The 20,278-nt window shown below is 38.2% G+C and overlaps 1 protein-coding gene across 1 annotated transcript in view; it reads left to right on the forward strand.

Annotated features, from left to right (window-relative positions):
- The window catches only part of KCNQ5 (potassium voltage-gated channel subfamily Q member 5), a 680,699-nt gene that overhangs the window by 648,244 nt on the left and 12,177 nt on the right, over window positions 1–20,278 (forward strand). The gene's annotated exons all lie outside the window — the stretch shown is intronic.

The following is a 20,278-nucleotide window of genomic DNA, read 5'->3' on the forward strand; positions in this document are numbered from 1 at the left end:
TAGGATAATGACTTCTTGGAAGCTGTATCTGCCATTGCTATAATCATCATCATTATTATTATTGAATATCTCATGAGAGACCACTTTGAAAAGCAAAAGATGCTTCCTGGAACTCTACAATCTCCACAATACCTTGCCATAAGTTGATAGCAAGACTTAACTATTATTGCTCTGCATGTTTCCAGAGACCATGCCTTTGACTTTGGTATCTTTGTTGCTAGATAGAATCCCAATCTGTTGGCCAATGAATAAGCATTTATTAAGCACCTACCATGTGTCAGATACTGTAGTAAGCACTGAGAAGACAAAAAAGAGGCAAAAGACAGTCCTTGCCCTTACGGAGGTCACAATCCAATTGGGGAGAAAACAAGCAAACAAATGTGTACAAATAAGCTATATACATGAAAATCAGAAATACTTAAAAAGGGAAGGCACTAGAATTAAGAGGGTTTGGGAAAGGCTTTCCATAGAAGATGCGATTTTAGTAGGGGCTTAAAGAAGCCAGTAAGCGGTATTAAGGGAAGAGAGCATTCCAAGCACGGGGGCAGCTAGAGAAAACGTCCAGAGATGCAAGATGAAGTGTCCTGTTTGAGGTATATATAATGTTCATCTATATGTTGACATCCAGTGTCACCGGATATCAGTTGAACATCCAGCGTTACTGGATCGAAGACTACATGTTGGGCAGTAAGGTATAAGAATACCAGAAATACAGGAGTTGGCTAAGTTATGCAGGGCTTTGTATGTGACAGGGAACTACTGCAGTTTATGGAGTAGGACAAGTGACACAGTCAGTCTTGTGCTTTAGGAAAATCTCTTTGGTGGCTAAACAAAGGATGGATTAGAGTGGGGAGAGACTTGGGGCAGGCAGATGAACCAGCAGGTTATTGCCATTGTCCAAGTGTAAGGTGAGGAGGACCTGCCTCAGAGTGGTGGCAGTGTCAGAGGACTGAAAGTGACATATTTGAAAGATGTTGCAAAGGCAAAATCAACAGGCTTTGGCAACAGATTGGATATGGGGTTGTGAGATAGTGAGGAGTCCAGGGTGACACTTAGGTTGTGATTGAAAGGGTTATTTTGTTCTGCAGGATGAGTCTAAAGAGTTAGCAAATAAACAAAACAAATTTATGGTGGAAAAGTATACGTATCGTTGAATAGCATATGTATATGCATAATGGATAAAGGGCCAGCCGTGGAATCCTAAAGACCTGAGTTAAAGAACTACTTCTGTCATATACTATCTGTGTGATTATGGGCAAACACTTAAGCTTTCAGTGCATTCCCCTCCTCACCCCCACCCCAACTTTCTAAAACTATAATTACAAATGAGTTGCCAATATGCATTATTAGTGAGAGTTTCTATGTTAGAAGGCACTCAGTGAAATCACAAGCCTGGCAAATGAACTTGATGTTTATATTAACACAAATACATCATTGACACAGTTTGTAAATAGATGAAAAATATATTTTGACCACTCAAAAAAAAGTTAAAATTAAGTCTCCTTTACTACTGAGTTTCTTTTTTAATTCTAGCAGCTCAGTCATTTAAAGTTTCAATCTGCTTTAAAATGGGTTCTATAACATAAAGTTTCCAGTCACTTTAAGATTCAACCTGAAGTGCCTTTTTTTTTTTTGCCTTCTTCTTAAGGCACATATATTGGACATCTTCTTCTACAGATAAGATACATATAAAGAATTGTCCACCTTTGAGGGAGACACGGAGTGGGGTAAAGGAAGGCGATTATAAACGTAACCAGGCAAATACAGGGGAAAACACCCAATTTAAAGTTGATGAGGGGAATGAAGACAAGAGCCAGAGAAATCCAACCTTAGAACAAAAGAATATGGGAAGCCCTGAAGTGATGGCCCTAAATAATTTCTTTCTTTCATTCATTCTTTTTTTTCCTTCAAATCTTCTTGTACAAAATAACTAATATGGAAACATTTTACATGATTGCACAAGTATAACCTATATCTGATTGCTTACTCTCTCAGGGAGGAAGAGAGGAGGGAAGGAGAGAGAATTTGGAACTCAAAACTTAAAAAAAAATGTTAAAAAATTATTTTAACATGTAGTCGGGGGGAAACAAAATATTATATTTAGAAATTTTTTTTTAAAAAAGAAATTGTGGAAAGCAATGGACTGTGGGACTAGATACAAGCAAATGTTATCCCAATTTTCAAAAAGGGAAGAGGACATTAATATTCATCTTACTTGCTGGAAAAATTAAATAACATTAATGGGATGACTGATAATAATAATCTGTCCATTTCTCCATCCAAATAATCATATAATTCTTGGCAGGTTATAAGGGATAACTGCAGGTCAAGAGAGATTCATCAGAGGTTTTATGACAGGTTTGTCATAATATGCTGGGAGGATTGGAATGTCCCTATGTCTGTTGTATACTCCCTCTTCCAGTAGTCAAGTATGTATATTTCAGTCACTTGTGAAAACAGCCACTACATTCTCACTCTTTGCACCACCTAATGACCTGGGTGCTGTACAAATGAGCTTCCTGTTGCCCTTTTCAAAGTCACTTTGAGATTGTATGGTCATGAATGATAGTTTTGTCCAGCGCCCTAGTTGGAGATCAAATGTTAGCACCTCTTAACTCCTTGCTATTCTTATGTGGAGCTATTTTTACTGAGCAGAAAATAAAGAAATGTAGACTCCACAGTGTGTCTAAGTAAATATATCGCTCTCCAGTATAAAGAATCACAACATCTCAGAGCAGGAAGGGATCTCAGAGGCCATCTACTCCAACTTTAACAAAAATCCTTTTCACAACGTATCTGACCAATGATCATCCATCTAGACATGGCTGGAAGACCTCTGTTGAAGGAAATTCATTACCTTCCAATTCCATTCCACTCTTGAATAATTCTAAGTATTAGACATTTTTTTCTTTAAATTCAACCTAAATATGCTTCCTTGTAAGTTTCACCTACTGTTTCTAGTTCTGCCCTCTGGATATAAGCAGAGCAAGTCTAATCCTGCTTTGATAAGAGTCCTTTATATGCTTGAACAAAACTATCACCTCCCTGCTAAATATTCTCTTTTCCAAGCTAGATATCCTCAGTTCCTTCAACTAATCTTCATATTGCATGATGTTGGTTGCCCTCTTCTAGGTACTTGATCCAACTTATGAATTTGACATATAACCATTAATGACTAAGTGTTGCTTTTGGCCACGGAACAGGTTCCATGGCCATCTAACTGTCTAATACATCTCTTTTTTTTCCCACAAGAATAACTTTAGGAGCCTATATCAGATTGCGCACCATCTTGGGGAGGAAGGAGGAGAAAAATTTTAAACTCAAAAGCTTATGGACTTGATTGTTGATAAATCAAATCAATAAAATTTCTTTAAAAAAATAATAATGTTATCTAATTTTTTCCAGCAATTAAGATGAATATTAATGTCTTTTAGTTTACTGAATCCACTCTCTTCCTCTTTTGAAAATTGGGATAACATTTTCCTGTCTCCAATCCTGCAGTCCATTGCTTTCCACAATCTTTCTTTAAAAAAAAAAAGGTATTTATTATCTCTCCCTACTACTACTACAACACACACACACACACTGAACTTTTTTTTAATGGAAAAGAAAACCCTCATAGCAAATCTGCCTAGTCTAACAAAACAAATTCCCACACTAGCCATGGAAAAAAATGTATGTCTCATTCTGCCTTCCTAAGTTATCTTATCTCTGGCAGGAGGTCAGTAGCATACTTCATCCTCAGTCCTTAAGACCCATGGTTTATCATTATTTATTGTAGTTTATCAGAGCTCTAAAGTCCTTCAAAGATGTTTCTCTTTACAATGTTGTTGTTACTGTATAAAATAGTCTCCTAGTTCTGCTTGCCTCATTATTCATTAGTTCATGGAGAGCTTGACAGTTTCCTCCGACATTGTCGACATTAATCAGTGCTCATGGTACAATATTCCATTACATTCATGTACCATAACTTGTTTAGCCATTCCTCAATAGGTAAGCACTCCTTATGAAAAGAATTGCTCTGATTATCTTTGCATTTGTTGTTGTGTTGTGGCTGACTCTTTGTGACCCTATTTGTGATTTTCTTGGCAAAGATACTGGAATGGTTTGCCATTTCCTTCTCCAGCTCATTTTACAGAGGAGAAAACTGAGGCCAACAGGTTTAAGTGACTTGTCCAGGGTAATACAGCCAGTAAGTATCTAAGTCCAGATTTGAACTCAGGAAAAGTCTTCCTAACTTCAGGCCTGGTACTCTAACCACTGTGCCACTTAGTTGCCCATATATATGCCTGTCTTTGAATATATGAGTCCCTTTCCTCTTTATTAAATCCCTTTGAGCTATAGGCTTGATATAGCATTTTTGTAGGGTCCAAAGGTATGTACAGTTTAGTGACCTTTCGGGCATAGTTCCAAATTGCTTTCCAGAAAGGTTAAACCAATTCACAGCCTCACCAATAAGGAATCGACGTGCCTTCTTTCTTGCATCCTCTCCACCATCAGCTCCTCTTCTCTCCTTCATGTGTTACCTTTGCCAATGTGATGAGTGAGATGTAGAACTTCATAGCTATTTTTAATTTGCATTTCTACAATTGTGAGTGGTTTGGAGCAGCTTTTCTCTTAGTGATAAAGGACCAACCTTCATCAAGGTTGATAGCTTTAATTCCTTCCTTTGAAAACTGTTCATTGACCATTAATTGGAGAATGGAGAATTGGAGAATGACTCTTATCCTTATAAATTTGAATTAGTTCTTCAGGTATCCCTCCACGATTTTTCAAAAGATTATTGACAGTGGTTCAATAACCACATCTGTTGGTTCCTTCAGTTACCTGTGATGCACAGTGTAAGGGCCAGGTGACTTGAACTCATCAAGAACAATGAGGTGTTCTCTCTATCTCCTCAATTATCTATCAACTCTCAATCAGCATTTTTGTTGTGTCCTTTCAGTACAAAAGTCATTCTACCTGACAGAGAAAACAGGAGCAGAAGAAGATTAGAGTATCTCTCTCTTCTCTCTGTTGTCAGTTTTTCATGATTCCATTCCCTCCAAGCATAGGCCTATCCTCTCTTTTCCTAAGAGAGCTAAAAACAAGCAAAACAAATAAAAAATAAAAAACGTTTTTGTTGATATAAACTTTCAAAGAAAGTTTCGTTCCATTTTGAACTTTACAACTGCTGATACTATTCTTATTAGATTGTGCTTGCTTTTGTATTCATCTTCTCTTACTTGCCCTTCCTGCCATCTTTTTAAAAATCTTAAGTGGTTGAGGAATTCTCTATGTATCAGTTTCTGCCTCTTTAGAAAACTCCTTTTCTTCCTCACTGGAATCATTTCTTTTTGTTTATTCAGAATTTCCTTTCTGAGACCTTCCCATCCTTCCTGGGCTGACTTTCCTAACACAGGACCTAAAGTCATAAGATCCATGTTCAAGTCTCAACTGAAGCCCATTTTAACTGTATGACCACAGACAACTCAGTTTCTCTGACACTTTCCTTAATTATAAATAGGGACAAAAATACTTGCTGTCAATCTAATAGGTTGGGTTTCTTACTAGCAAATGAGTGATGAGGAGCTAACTAATCCCTTCTCCCTGTTCTGTGAATAAGGAGAGTATACAATAAGGAATCCTCTTCTCAAAAGTCATGATTTTTTCTACCTCTTCCCCTGTTTGCCCTAGGAAGAGGATTCCTATTAATGCAGTTGTGTAATATGGAGGCAGTTGTCGTCATCATCATTGTTGTTGTTTGTCCTTCATTTTCTAAAAGGACTAATAACAACACGGGTGATTTCTTGATTTGTGCGTGAATTAGATTTAAGTGAGGCAGAGTTGTGCAAAGTTGTCAACCTCACTCTCTTCCTGAGTCATAGAAGTCCAGTGGCACAACAAAAATCAAGACAACTGGTGATGGCCTGGAATGCAGTGGATGACCGTGGCATCTATGATGTCTCACCAAGCTCTAAGCACTCCACATTGTCTGCTTCAGCTGCCTTCATGCCCATTAGAACACATTGTTCTCATCTGCCCATTCTGCCAGGGGAAGTCTTCATATGCTTGGAATAGACATCCCCCTAACTCACCAACAGGTTTGATGCCTGTCAGCTACCCTCAACCTGATTTAGCCTGTCTGCTAAGATGGTTTACCAGTAGGTGACTGCTGTGCAAGTTATAGCTTCTTAGAACCACAGGTGAGAGTTGGGTGAAGGTGGACACCAAAGGTGGATGAGCGGCCCTGAAAAGGGCTCAACAAGTCCTCTCACCAGAGGTGCTAGTCCTCCCTGAACACCCCAGACACCCCATGGAGGCAGTATGGTACACTGGAAAGAGTGCCATACTGTCTCAGGAGTCAGAGGACATAGGCTCAAATCCCACTTCTGATACTTACTGCCTATGTGACCTCGGCCCAGTCACTTACCTTTTCTGAGTCTCAATTTCCTCATCTGTAAAATGAGGAGGTGGAACTTGATGTCCTCTAAGGTCCATTCAAGCTCCAAATCTATGATCCTATGACACGAGTTATGCAAGACTCTAATGACACTATGTAAGCAGTGCTTGGGATGCCTAGCCAGTGCCCTTCACTGGCTTATGGCCCCCATTCAAATATAAAGCTGGCACTTCCCTAAAGACAGCCACAAGTTTGCCTTGCAAGTACTCAGAATGTTCAAAATGGAACCTTTTTGTTTTCTTTAAGAAGTTAATGGGTACAGAAAGTACTCACACACAAGCCCTTGGAGAGGGCCCAATGGGGCCATCCTTCCACCAGAAATCAGTGCTATCTCATAACTTATACTGTCCTGTTTGGAGGTTCCATAAAAATAGAAGGCAAAGACTTTTGTCCCCATCGGTCTCTGCTCTCCTACAGCTCTTCTTAGGAGATGTTGGTTACTCCTCAAAGAACCAGATTACTGCTCGCCTTGGCTCCAGCTTCTGTAGCTCAGCTGCCAACACTGATGTCATTAACTGTCTCATCTCCTGTAGCTCAATTCTACTATAGCTCCCACTTCCTGTGGCTCTTATTCCATATGGGCTCCAAGTCTTACAGTATAGCTTTGACCCCCCAGATTTTAGTCTTCTATTCTCTAGCAGATGACATGTATCTCCTTTCCACAAGGGGTCTGATCTCCAGCTGGCCCACCTGGAGAGATTCCTCCAAAACCCCTGGGCCATCTCAAATATGCTTACATGGCCTCTAAGGTCCCTTCCAGCTTGATATCTATGATCCTGTGACACAAGGAGGGAGCAGTGAAGTGGCACAATAGATAGAGCGTAGGGCCTGAAGCCAGTTCAAATCTGGCCTCAGACACTTACTAGCTGTATGACCCTGGGCAAGTCACTTAACCTTGTGTGCCTCAGTTCCTCATCTGTAAAATGAGCTGGAGAAGGAAATGGCAAACCCCTCCAGTATCTTTGCCAAGAAAACCCCAAATGGGATCATGAAGAGTTAGATACAACTGAAAAACAACTGAACAATAACGGACACAAGAATTACACAGGACTCTATGGGGAATTACCTAGGAGTCAAACTGTACCTGTAGACCAGTGTCTCCATTCTTTTTTTTTTTTCTCAGTGTGTCCATTCTTTCAAAGCCTACTGTAGATACCTGGGGTCCACAGCCCCACGTTCACAGACAAAGGTTCTGTTCAGGTGGCCGCAGGAAATCAGAAGTATACAAGAACAGTGGCACCACCATATAGCATTTGTGTATTTGTGTGTGTGTACGTGTGTGCATGTGTGTGTTTGGCCACCATCAGCACAGATTTTATTTCCTCCCTCTTTTTTTTTTTTTAATTGTTCTCTTTGCTCATAATTCACATGTAGGCGTCACAAGCTCTCAGCTGTTTCTACAACTATCTTTCTGATTTATGATGAGTCTTTTACACCCTCAAGTGGTGGTGATGGGGTACTTCATTTTGGTGCCATTTGAATACTCCCTTCTTTCCCTCCGATCTTTTATTTTGCCGCTATTATGGGAAAGGCAGCTTGGTATTGTAGATGGAGAGCAGTACCTTCAGAGTCAGAGAAGATCTGAGTTCAAGTTCCCCCCACCCCGATATTTTTGGTGTGGGACTTAGACAGTTCAGTTCACCTCTCAGTGTCCTGGGCAGCTCTCGCCCTGTGGAGACAAAACATCTCAATAGAAATGCCAGTGGATTGTAACTCATTTCATTTTGCCCGGGTATTCAAGGGCTAGATATAAATGAAAAATATTTGAAAGTATCTAGCTTTGTTCATTTCTGTTAAAATTAAGTACTTCTTCAAATAAATGAGATTATTAGATGACCCCTCTGGAATTTATTATAAATTAACAGAATGTTCAGTTAAATTACTTTTAGCTACAAATAAATAAATAAATAAAAGCTCCTAGAGGCCCCCTTTTCCTACAACAACACATTTTGTTTTTTAGCACCATTGGGTGCTCAACAAATTTTTGTCTTGATTCGCCAATGTGCTTCAGCCATGAAAGCACAACCAAAGATTAACTAAGTCTAGAAGTAGAAAAAATTGGTATGACCTCACCATAATGTTAAAGCCCCTCCTGCCCTACCCCTGGCCAGATGTGATTCTTTGATCTTGAATCCAGCACTCTAGGTACATTACATTTAGAGTTTTCCCGGGGTTTTTTCCCCCTCCTCAATTTAAATTAATGTCTAGGATATAAGGAAAGTTTGAAATCTGAAGAAAAAGAAGGGAATCTAAGAGATGGTAAATCGGTCTTTCTTTTTTTGCCTTCTCTTTCACCCAGTTGACAGATTGTTCAAATAGGGCAGGTTGGACCTGCTGTAATCACAGTGACTTCTCATTTTATCCCTTCTACAAACTTGTATTGATTGTTTTACCTTTGTTCAAACAAATCTAATACTATGTGACTGTAACAAATGACTGATTCCGCAATGACTTCCACTTTGGTAAACAGTCATTTCCTGAACATAAAGATATAGTCGGTTTTCATTTTTGTGATGTTATTTGGTCCTCATCATGTCCAACACATTCTACTTCCTTTTCCTCTTTAATGCTATTTTTTTATATCACTGCCACTTCCCATCATGCCTCCCGATACCCAATAGATCCCTCCCATGTAACAAAGAAGTACAGCTAAATAAAAGAAAATTACACATTGGCCCTATCTACTAATACATGCCTCACTCTCCAGACGTGCTATTGGTGATTATACATCACAAAGGGTCACTGCTTTAATCAGAGTTCTGAAGTTTTTCAGTGTTGTTTTCTTTTACATTATTGCTTTCTGCTATCTATCATGAGAAAATAATCATGATCCAGCATGTTACCCACCTCCTGACAGAGGGGTTACAGTCTCAAAATGCAGAATGAGACAGATTTTTTGGACATGGCTAATATGGAAATTTGTTTTGCTTGACTGTGCATATTTGTTACAATGGTTTTATTTTTCTAATTGGGGATTGGAGGTGAGATATGCCTACTCTTGACTAAATAGACCACAATCCTTTGCTTTCATTCCTTGATCCCTAACCATTTTCCAACATCATTTCCACCATCATCCCCTGAACTCACCTTTACAGAAATGCTACATAATATCAAGGGCTATGGGAATAAGTACCAGTGGCATTTAAGAAGGTAATGTTGGGATGAGTGGCTGGGTCTGATCAAATACGTGCAGAAGGACTCCATACTGGAGATCACACAACTTTAAAGGAGCTAAGATAAATTTTCAAGATATCTTAGGAAGATTACAAAAGAATGGAAAAGATAAGAAACAGTACTATTAGTTGACTGATACACTACTACCTTTCACACACTATACAATACAGCCAAATTGGCTTATTTGGTCTTCAAATGGCATTCCAACTCCTTTATCCATGCCTTTGTACAAGCTGGTTCTCTATGCCTGAAATGCACTCCTTCCTCAATCCCACTTGTTGGGATCTCTAGATTTCTGCAAATGCCACTTTCTATGGTCCCCTAGCTGTTATAGCCTCCCCACCCACAAATTTCCTTGTATTTGTTTTATGTATTTTCTCTATACTGTATTTTCTATTACTATTATCTTTAAATATTTATTATTATAATATATTACTATATTTCTATTATATACTTCTATACTATAATTCTCTATGTTAAATATATATTTTCTCTATATTCATATAATATGTATACTTTTACCTTCCCCAATAGAATATGAGCCCCTTGAGGACAGGGGACTGTTTCCTTTTTGTCTTTGTAACCCCAGAGCCTCGCTCAATACCTGGCATGTAGTGAGAGCTTAACACTTGCATTTTGATTAATTGGTTGGTTAATTGATTAAGATACCATCTCACATAACTACATCTTCATCAATATAAAGCTTTTTTTTATAAACATCTGGCAATTCTTTTTTAATTTTCTTTTTTATTGTGAACTTAAGTCAATCAGTCAAAAAGCATTTATTAAGAGCTATGGCCAATCTCTCTGCTAAGTGCTAGGAAAGATAGTCTCTGACCCTGTAGTGGTGTAAATAGGAGTTTAATAGCTGTCTCCGACCTCATCCATCTAAAAAATTAATGATATATATTATATATGTGCATATATAATACACATGCATATGTGTGCATAGATATGCATACATCTGATACTAGATTATTAAGAAATAGCTTATTCTTTTCATTTTCTTACTACATTTGCTCCTCCTAGACTTGGCATTAAAGCCACCAAGAACCAAAGTTTATACTGATTTAGTTGGAAGCCTCTTGTCAAGTTCTCTAGAGAATTTTTCTTCCTTCAACCTCTGCAACATATAAGCTGTGATTAGTTTCATAATGGTCTTTTTTTTTCCTTAGCTCATCATGATCAGGGCAAGGCGAGATGACCAAGTGTTCCATGAAATGAAGTCTGCTGCCTTGGGGTTCATGATAATGCATTATCAAGCCATTCATCTAACTGGCAGACACTTCTTTTGTCCATCTATAGTCAAAGCATCAATATGCTTGTGGTTCAATTCTTCCATGCTTAGAACAACTCCTTGATTATAAGACAATGGATCACCCCTTAAAAGTTATTGTTGTTGAGTCATTTCAGTTGTGTCCTACTCTTTGGGTGTCCATTTGGAGTTTTCTTTACAAAGACACTACAGTGATTCTTCATTTTTTTCTCCAGCTCATTTTACAGATGAGAAAAAGAGGCAAACAGGGTTAAGTGACTTGCCCAGGGTCACAGAGCTAATAAGTGTCTGAGGTGAGATTTGAACTCAGGAAGAGGAGCTTCTTTAGTTCAGGCCCAGCCCTCTATCCACTATACCACCTAGCTGTCTGCCCCTTGAAAGTAACAACATTCAAATTAACATTTGATCTAACAACTACATGTGATTCTTATAATCTCTATTTCCATCACTCTGGCACTGTCAGATATAGAAAGAGAAGGGGACTTCCACAGGACTGAGAGGACCATTTTGAATTTTTATCTACTCTATATATTGTCATGACCAAGAAATTCAACACTTAGTGACCAATTTCTGGTAATGAACCTCTCCAGACTTAATGAGGTTTGGTCCTCAGCAGATATAATCTATCACTGAATGAATGAATAAAAAAATGAATGAAAGCCTTTATTATGTGTTCAACTCTGAAAATCATGGAACTAAGTGCTAGCGAAACAAAAAGACACTCCATACTTTCAAGGAGTTCACAGGATGACAATGATGACTGACAATGATGACGATGACACATAGAGTAGCTATGTGCAGTTATTCAGCTGCAAGTCAACAGGAAGGTCCCCTGGTCCTAGAGTCATTAAGAGGCAGCTAGGTGGTACAGCAGATAGAATGCTGTACCTGGAATCAGGCAGGCCTGAGTTCAAATCCGTCCTCAGATACTTACTTAGCTATATGACCCTGGGCCAGTCACTTAATCTCTATTTGCCTCAGTTTCTTCATCTGTAAAATGGGATAATAATAGCACCGACCTCCCAGGGTTGTTGTGAGGATCAAATGGCATAATAATTTTAAAGTGCTTAGCACAGTGCCTAGCACATAGTAAGCACTATAGAAATGTTAGCTATTATTATTATTATTGTTTCCACTGATAAAATCACATTTGTTTCTGATACTAAACCATTTCATAGGGTCAAGAAAATTCCTTTCCAGGTCTTCATTCCTTGTGGCTGCTGAAAAGGTGTGGGCTTCATCAATTGCAGAAATAGTTGCCAGGTCACATCTCCACAGGAGTTGATCCCCTGGAAAATACTCCGATCCTTTCTTACTTTACAGAACTTTGAGAGCGGGAGATTCTCTTACATAATCTCTGAGACACCAGATTCACAGCAAGACCAAAATGAGTCACTGCAATAGGGTTTTTGTGAAGGATGAGCTGCCAGATTGGATTGAATAATAAAAAAGGAGGCGAGGTTGGATAGTAGAAAGTGCACGCTAAGTCCGGAATCAGAGGACCTGGGTTCAAATCTTGCCTCTGATAAGTACTGCTTTTGTGATTTTGGGAAAGTCAGTTGACTACCCCGAGCTTCAGGTTCCCCATTGGACTAGATGGTCTCCATGCTCTTTTTAAGTTCTGATCCCATGACACATTTTGGTGATTTGAGGAGAGAAGTAGCCTTGAAAAATATTGAAAAGAAGCAGTGTGGCCAATAAGTATTACAGAGACAGGAAGGAGATTGAGATGGTCAAGGACAAGCTACACAATCATTCACCTTTTAAATATGGGCTTTCTCCAGTGCGTATGGTTTTGGAGATTGTGACAAGGCCTCCTTTCTCTAAAGAAGAGAAAGGCAGAGATGGGTGGCAAATGGTCTAACGTTTAATCACCTGACTCAATGGTCCTCACTATACCGCTGGAGTTTATGTTGCCTTTTCGTCATTGGGTCAGGGGTTCTTAACCTATTTTGTGTCGTGGATCCCTCTGGCAATCTGGTGAAGCAGATGGGCCCTTCTCAGAATCATCTTTTTAAATGCATAAAATAAAATAACAAGAAACCAATTATTTTGAAATGAAATTATCAAAATGTTAAAAGAAACAAATTCACAGACCCCAGGTTAAAAATCCCTACACTAGGGGATGACTTAAATATATAGGAACTCAGACAGATATATTTTATTACCTCTTAGAGAAACTTTAGGTCATAGACCAAATGAGTTAGCATACATAGGACTCTTTGTAAACTTTAAAGATCTCTATATAAATACTAGCTATCATTACAGAATCTGGGAATATGTCCTATGTGTCTTAAGAACAGGAGACTCTGTTTCCTTTCCTGGAGACTTTTCCTTGCATGGTTCTTTCCATCATACTTTATGGTAACTTAGGTTGGACTCTATGACAGTGTAAAATGTGTTCCGTAATCTATCTATAGTCGCTATTTCCCCTGACAATTTCCACTATTAGTTATCTGAATATTTTGGTACCTTTGTCGTTCATTTGTTTCAGTCATGTCTGATTCTTTGTAACCCCATTTGGGGTTTTCTTGGCAAAGATCCTGGAGTAGATTGCCATTTCTTTCTCCAGCTCATTTTATAGATGAGGAAACTAAGGCAAACAGCTAAGTGATTTGCCCAGGGTCACACGGCTAATAAATTTCTGAGGCCAGATTAGAACTCAGGAAGATGAGTCTTCCTGACTCCAGGCCCGTAACTCTATCCAGTGCTGCCCTATTTGGTACTAGTAAGAAATAGTTTGTTCTTTCCATTTTCTCATATTGGCTCTTCCAGAATGATATTCAATAGTTGTGACTTTTTAGTGTAACATAATTATCTCTAGAGTTTCTTAATCTCTACATAGTTAGAATGTATTCCTTCAGTAAGTCAGTAAGCATTTATTAAGCACCTACTATGTGCCAGGCACTGTTCTAAGCAATGGGTTTACAAAGAAAAGCAAAACACAGTCCTTGTTCTCAAGAAGGTCAGTCTAATGGGGAAGATAATATTCAAACAATTATATGCAAACAAGCTATATAGGGGATAAATTGGAGATCACCAATAGACAAAAGACACTTCTAGTAAGGGGGATCAGGAAAGGCTCCTTATAGAAGATGGTATTTGAAGGAAGCTAGAGAAACCAGAAGGTGGAGATGAGGAAGAAGTATATCCTAGGCATGAGGAACAGTTAGTGAAAATACCCAGAGGAATCAAGAGATGGAGTATCTTGTTTGAGGAATAGAATGGGGGTCAGTGTCACTAGAGCGAAGAGTATTTAAATAGGGGAGAAGAGGAAGAATAAAATGTAAGAAGACTTGGAAAAGTAGGAAGGAGCCAAGTTATACAGGGCTTTGAATTCACAGCCAGAGCTTAAGATATGAACATTTTGGCTCATCATAGTTCTACTTTTAATTCTACGTAAATTCTTGGATCCTGCCCCTTTGATATTTGCTGTGGATTAGGTAGTTCAGGATGGTGAGGGGCATACAGAAAGTAAAGGTTATTTTTTGTTGAGTTTTTCTGGAAAGTTCATTATAGATTTTGCTCTTGGAGGACCTCCAAAGGCTCATTCTGCTTTTGGGAATAGAGCTTAAAAAAAAAACAAAACAAAAACAACCCTAGTCCATTCATACATATGCTTTTATTGAGATTGTCTATAGTCTGTAGCAGAAGTGCCTATTACAAATAATGCCCAGGTCTTTGTATGAAAACTAAAACATGCTCTGGCATATTTAAATAACTATGAAGTCATTAAAATATCCAACAAATCCAGTATCTCCAACAAAGTCTTATCCAGCCTTTCCTTGAAGACCTCCAATAAGGAGAAATCTAAGATGAAACATTCTACTACACCAGCAATTCTCAAACTTTTTGGTCTCAGGACCCCTTTATATTCTTAAAAATTGAGGACTAGGGGCAGCTAGGAGGCACAGTGGATACAGAACTGGCTCCGGAGTCAGGAGGACCTGAGTTCAAATCTGGCCTTAGACACTTGACATTTGTTAGCTGTGTGACCCTGAGCAAGTCACTTAACCCCAACTGCCTGGCCAAAAGTAAAAAAACAAAACAAAAAAAAAAAGACCCCAAAACACTCTTGGTTGTGTGTGTGTATATGCCACAGATATATATATACATACACACAGACATACATATATAGATATTTTTTCATATTAGAAATTAAAACCAATATATTTTAAAATATTTATTAATTCATTTAGACAAAAGTAAACTCATGTTAACATAAATAACATTTATGTGAAAAATAACTATTTTCCAAAACAAAAAAAGTCAGAAGAATATCAGTTTTACATATTTTTGCACATTTCTTTAATGTCTAGCTTAATAGAAGACAGCTAGATTCCCACGTCTGCTTTTGCATTTAATCTATTGAGAGATGTTGTTTTAGTTAAAAAATTCAGTCTTAGATAAGTAGTTGAAAAAGGGAACAGTATTTTAAGAGGCAAATAACATTTTAGTATTATTTTTTAAATCATTTTTATCTCATTGGACCCCCTGAAAGTCTCAATATCCCAGGGGTCCACAGACCACACTTTAAGAATCACTGTACTACATGGAAACCTACCCTATGGCATACACCTTACCCACACACTCCCTCTCTGCCAGAGCCTAGGAGTGTAAATCTCTTTCTTCTTGATCGTCTCTGGGAAAACACAGAGAATCATCACACTCTGTAAGCAGTTTTAAATTAATAGAAAATTAGCTAGTTTTATAAATCCATTCTGTTTTCTCAAATGTATTTAACTGAATCAGAAGATTCCTATCTTGCTTCATGCCTCTTTGATTGTTTATTGTTGAGGGAAACAGTAGGGTTCAGTGGAAAGACCACTAAGTTTTAAATCAGAAGACCTGGGTTCAAATCCTGGCTCTGCCACTTGCTACCTGTGTGATATTGGACAAGTCACTTAACCTTTCTGGGATTCAGTTTCCTTATCTGTAAGATGAGAGGATTGGACTGGATTCTCTAAGATAAACCTATGACTTCTAGTACCTACCTCATAGACTCCAAAGAGATAATGTATATAAATCTCTTTGCAGACTTTACAAGACTATAGCAATATCAGCTATTATCATGTTATCTTTTAGCCCCCTCCCTTATTCCGACCTCCAAGAACAGGAAAAATTGTTCTATTTCTAACTTAGAATGATTAGTCCTTAATTAGGGATTAGTCCTTAATCCTGCCTCATATGCTCAGTTCCAAACATTCCAAATATTATGAATCCCATGCTTAAGAGTTTAGTTTTGATAAATCAACATGGCAGCCCATGCCACTTGGAAAGCCAATATTCTGTAAAGCAATCAAACTTGTGGCCCATTAGACATTTTAAAACCTATGCTGCATATTTTTCATCATCTTGTCACAAAGAAATAATAAAACTTGCCAGCTTCATGGCCTTGCATTTGACATAATAATATTGATCACAATGATAAACCACGGGCTTTTTTTTTTCTTAGTCTTGGCTAGCTTACAGACAGTAAGTTATGTGCAATAAAAATTAAATTAGCTAATGTTTTTATATGAAATATTATGACTAGGTGATAGCTAGCAGCTTTAAATAGAGCAAATGAGGGCCTACTAGCCTTCACAGGCCATGGCACTATAGCCTCAAACCATCTCTACTCCTAATATTACTATTTGATGACATGCAGACTCCCAGTCCTGTGGCCCTCAGTCAGTACAATCACACCCATTAGAAAACTTTTCCTTGAGTCCATTTTTTCAGCTGTTTCAAGATGGTAACCTGACCCACAAATCAACCAAAAGTCAGACAAGTATCTCAAAACTCTTTGAAGTATGTCAAACAGGCTCAAAATCAGTCAGCTTCTACAAAAATTACAAAGGAAAAGTCAGACAGATAGGAAAGTAATGTGGAATAGTGGATTGAGTGATGGACTTGAGAGTCAGGAAGACCTAGGTTTGAATGCGTCCTCAGATGTTTACCACCTGTGTGACTCTGAGCAAGTCACTTAACCTCTCTCAAACTCAGTTTTCTCCTCTGTAAAATGGGAATAATAGTAGCACCTACCTCCAATAGCTGTTGTGAGGATCAAATAAGATGAATATGTATAAAAAGCACTTTGAAAATCATTAAGCACTAAATATATATTAACTACTATCATCATCATCACCATACCAAAATAACAAGGTGCTAAACTGAAGCAAACTGACTGCAATCAGTTATCTTCTAATTGATTACTTAAATCTTTCTGTAAGAAAAGAATCCATGATAGGAGGAAAAAATAATGGAGGGAAGAAGGGATAAGAAAATACAGATTATAGAGAAACAACTGCACATATACACTAAGTTTTCAGTTCTACAGTAGGAAAAGACCATCCCAAAGACAGCACTGACACATTAGAAGTTGTTGATACCATAATTTCTTTGATATAAAAGACAGAGAAACAAATGATTCATCCAATAAGGAATGTACTATACTGAAAACAGAAGAGCTGTTACATAGCTTCCTGAGCTATGGATCTTTCTTCCTCAGTTGGCAATTAACTATATACAGTCTACCCACTTTGAGTTCCTGGAAGAATTTAGCCTATTTTACATTACAGGTTTCTGTATTCAAATGTTCTTTCTCACATACACATACACACACACACACACACACACATACACACACACACACACTGGCGTGCATATGTGTGGGAGTGTAGGGGTGTGGGTATATATATTTTCCATGGATAGGTTTATTTTCTGCGAGTTTTTGTCTTAATCTGTTTGGTTTTTTATCTCCTATCTTAATCTTTGAATGTTTTTAGGATTTTTTTTAAAAACATAAGTTGCCATGAGAGGCATGATGGTATAGTAGAGGACCAGCCTGGGAGTCAGAAATGCCTTGCTCAAGACCTACCTCTCATAATTCAAGCTTTGTGACCAGGTTTACCTGGCAGGTTTACCCAAGCTCACACCTCCTCTGATCTAGGGGGGTCAGGGGAAGGAGGAGAGGTTTCCCCCCACACCAATGAAATTACAAGCCTAGATCCAAAAAATGTAATTATATTAGTATATTATAAGAAACTGTTGGCCCACCACAGAGTTGTCTTTAGCTAGGGTGGGGGTGGGGGGTGCCCCAGAGTTAAGTGGCACAGTGGAACTGGACTTGGAGTCAGGAAGACCTGAGTTCAAATCCTACCTCAGACATTTATTTACTGGGTTTATTTATTGTGTGATCTTGGACAAGATACAACCTCTTCAATGCTCAGTTTCACCTGCTGTGCAATGGGGATAATAATAATAATACCTACTTCATAGGGTTGTTATGAGGATCAAATGAGATACTGACCTTAGAGTACTATTATTATTGTCCTTACAAAAGGGATAGTTATATGTTCTTTAAAGGATTTTCTCTAAGTCTAACAATAAAATAGAACTCTGAATATACGGTATACTTGCATCTCTGAAATTGGAAGCTAGATTTATAAAACGCCACCTCAACCACAAGAACAATTTCTAAATAGATGCCATCTCTAGGAACTGGGTCTGAACCTTTCAACTTTCCTAATCACTTGGGGAAAAAAGCAGGATTGCATTTTGGCCTTAATTTTAAAAACAGAACTAGAGATTTCTAAATCCTATTACCCGGGTTTTTTTTCCTATAGAATCAAAAGGTGACAGGCCTGGGATATTTACTCCAATTAGTCCAAATTAATCTTAGGTTCCATGGTATATTATATTGAACACTGAACCTGGAGTCAAAAGAACTGATTTCCGCCACTTAAAGCAACTGCCACCTTGGTAGAGTGATTTAATTTTTCTGAGTCTCAGGCTTTCTCATTTATGAAATGGAGCTAATAATATTTGAACTGTGTATTTGAATATTCACTTTTCCCAGAGATTCCATTGCTAGGTATATACCTCAGGGAGGTCAATAATAAAAAGAAAGAACCTATATTATACTAAAATATTTATTGTAGAACTTTTTGGCAGCAAAGAACTGGAAATAATGTGAACATGTCAGTGAGTAGCTAAACAAGCTATGGTCAATGAATGTAATGGAATATCATAATGCCATAAGAAATAATGAATATGATCAATATAGAGAAAAATGAGAAGGCTTATGTGAACTGGCAAAAAATGAAGACTTCGTGCAGCTCTGGTTCACTTAAATCCAATTCACAAGCAAATCAAGACATTACTGATCCTCTTTGAGAACGAAGGATGAACAATAACAAGCAGAACCAGGAAAATTATGTACACAATGATTGTTGTTTAGTCGTTTTCAGTTGTGTCTGACTCTTTATGACCTCATCTGGGTTTTCTTGGCTAAGATACCAGGGTGGTTTGCCATGTCCTTCTTCAGCTCATTTTACAGAAGAGGAAATTGAGGCAAACAGGGTTAAAGTGGCTTGCCCAGGCTCACACACCTAGTAAGTGTCTGAGGCCAGATTTGAACTCAGGACGATCCAGGCCTGACACTCTATCCACCACACTGCCTTGCCCCCCTACACAATGACTGCAACAATATAAATGGAATAAGGGGGGAGGGGGGTCACAGGATGATAGAAGGGAGGACAGATTGGGGGAGGAGGTAATCAGAAGCAAACACTTTTGAGGAGGGACAGGGTCAAAAGAGAGAATAGAATAAATGGGGGGCAGGATAGGATTAAGGGAAATATAGTTAGTTTTTCACAACATGACTACTATGGAAATGTTTTGCATGACTACACAAGTATAACCTGTATCGAGTTGCTTGCCTTCTCAATGAGGGGTGGGTGGGGAGGGAGGAAGGGAGAAAATTTGGAACCCAAAGTTTTAAAAACAAATGTTAAAAATTGTTTTCACATGCAACTGTGAAATAAGACGTACAGGCAATGGGGTATACAGGCAATGAGGGCAATAGGTCAGGGTTTTCCTGCCCTACAGGAAAATAGAAGGGATAAGAGAAGGAGGGGGAGAAAGAAGGGAGGACAGATTAGGGGAAGGGGTATTCAGAATGCAGGCCATCTTGGGTTGGGGGGAGGGACGAGATGGGGAGAAAATTTGGAACTCAAAATCTTGTGGAAGTGAATGTTGAAAACTAAAAATAAATACATTAACAAAAAAATTAAAAAATAAATTTAAAAACAATATAAATGGAAAGAACAAAAAAAAAAGGTAAAACTGAATAGTGTAAATTATAATGGCCAAGACTGTCCCCAAAGAAGAGATATGAGAAAGCCCCATTCCCTCCTTCCTACACCCCACCCCCAGCTTCTCTGAAGTATAGAACACTACATATAATGTCAAACTATTTCTGCAATGTTGGTTAGTTATGTTAAACTGTGTGGGGGTTTTTTATCAGGTTTTTTTTCTTTGTTATAAGGGACTTCTCCCTGGGAAGCACTGGAGGAGGGTTACATCAGGAAATGTAGGTGATGAAAAACAAAAGATATGAA

This window comes from Vombatus ursinus, unplaced genomic scaffold, assembly GCF_900497805.2.
Source record: "Vombatus ursinus unplaced genomic scaffold, bare-nosed wombat genome assembly UNPS02009835.1, whole genome shotgun sequence".
Taxonomy (NCBI): Eukaryota; Metazoa; Chordata; class Mammalia; order Diprotodontia; family Vombatidae; genus Vombatus; species Vombatus ursinus.